Raw genomic sequence first — 2,040 nt, 5'->3', positions numbered from 1 at the left:
CACCATCAGCATAATGGCACAACGATAATAGACCGAGAGACTCCACCCTAAACCCATCACGCCTGGCAAAGGAGACACCAAGAAAATCTCATTAACTCCCTCGAAATCTAACGCTTTGAGAAAGGGTTCCAAACAGAGAGACCCTTGGAAGTGCAGGTTCATAGTTCCTTGAAAGTGGAGTCGCAGGTAGACAGGGCGGTGAAGAAGGTGTTTGGTACGCTTGCCTTTATGGGTCAGTGCATTGATTATAGGGAGTTGGGAGGGTCACGTTGCGGCTGTACAGGACATTGGTTAGGGCCACTTTGGGAATATTGTGTTCAATTCTGGTCTCCCTGCTACAGGAAGGATGTTGTGAAGGGTCAGAAAAGATGTTGGAGAGTTTGAGCTACAGGGGAGAGGCTGGGGCTATTTTCCCTGGAACATCGGAGGCTGAGGGGTTGACCTGATAGAGGTTTATAAAACCATGAGGGGCATGGATAGGGGGTATAGACAAGGTCTTTTCCTCCAGGGGTAGGAGGAGTACAAAACTAGAGGGGCATAGGTTTAAGGTGAGAGGGGAAAGATTTAAAAGGGACCTGAGGGGTAACTTTTTCACGCAGAGGGTGGTGCGTGTATGGAATGAGCTGCCAGAGGAAGTGGTGGAGGCTGGTACAGTTACAACATTTAAAAGGAATCTGGATGGGGACATGGATAGGAAGGGTTTAGAGGGATATGGGCTAAACACAGGCAAGTGGGACCAGTTCAGTGTACGAAACCATGGGCAAGTTGGGCTGAAGGGCCTGTTTCTGTGTTGTGTGACTCTTTGATAAGCAATGCCACAGATGAGGCATCAAAAGGGCTGTTAGTTTTGTTGCAGTAAGCCCAGACACTCCAAGAAGACACAATTAAACCCTAACCCTTCTGCCTACTGCGACACCACTCCAAGACACCCTTCAATTTGCCCCTGGAGGGACAACAGGTCCCCTGGGTGTCAGCCTAAAGTTAGCAGGATGCGCTCACATAAGACTGAGAGAGTACGAACAGAAAGAAGGTAAGGGCACCAATTTACAGAGTCCTAGAGCTGTGCAGCACGGAAACAGACCCTTCGGCCCAACCCGTCTGTGCCGACTCAGATATCCTAAACTAATCTAGTCCCATTTTCCAGCATTTGGCCCCTATCCCTCTGAACCCTTCCTATCCATGTCCCCATCCAGATGCCTTTTAAATCTTGTAACTGTACCAGCCCCCACCACTTCCTCTGGCAGCTCGTTCCATACACGCACCACCCTCTGCATGAAAAAAGTTGCCCCTTTTAAATCTTTCCCCTCTCACCTTAAACCTATGCCCCTCTAGTTTTGGACCCCCCTATCCCTGGGGAAAAGACCTTGTCTATTCCCCCTATCCATGCCCCTCATGGTTTTATAAACCTCTATACGGTCACCTCCTCAGCCTCCGATGCTCCAGGGAAAATAGCCCCAGCCTATCCCTGTAGCTCAAACGCTCCATACCCTGCAACATCCTGGTAAATCTTTTCCGAACCCTGTCCAGTTTAATAATATCCTTCCTATAACAATGCGACCAGAACGGGACACAGTGCTCCAGAAGAGGCCTCACTAATGTCCTGTATAACCTCAACATGACGTCCCCAACTCCTTTACTCCATATTGTTGGAGCTGCCCCCAACCAGGAGCAAGTGTGGGGGGGTGGTATTCCCTCACACTCCTGCCTTGTGCCTTGTCGATGGTGGGACAAGTTAGCTATATCACAGTCACGTTTGGAGAAACCCTGGAAATTGAACTTGGCTCTTCTCAAAGTGGTCAGGACATTAACGATACAAAAATCGAGAAGCAAAGTTTCCCCCTTTCACTTGAGTTTCAGACCCATGTGCACAGAAAGCAAAACCAGGGTTTATATGGAGCACTGATCCCTACTTGATATACTGAAGTAGCCTCACACGACAAATAAACAGTTTGTAACTTCAATAACCAATAACTTATCGCACAAAAGAGAGACGGGGACAGCACGGGGTTAGATACAGAGTAAAGCTCCCTCTACACTGTC

Source organism: Rhincodon typus, chromosome 46 (genome assembly GCF_021869965.1).
Source record: "Rhincodon typus isolate 14 chromosome 46, sRhiTyp1.1, whole genome shotgun sequence".
NCBI classification, from domain to species: domain Eukaryota; kingdom Metazoa; phylum Chordata; class Chondrichthyes; order Orectolobiformes; family Rhincodontidae; genus Rhincodon; species Rhincodon typus.
Note: the sequence above shows the minus strand (reverse complement) of the source record.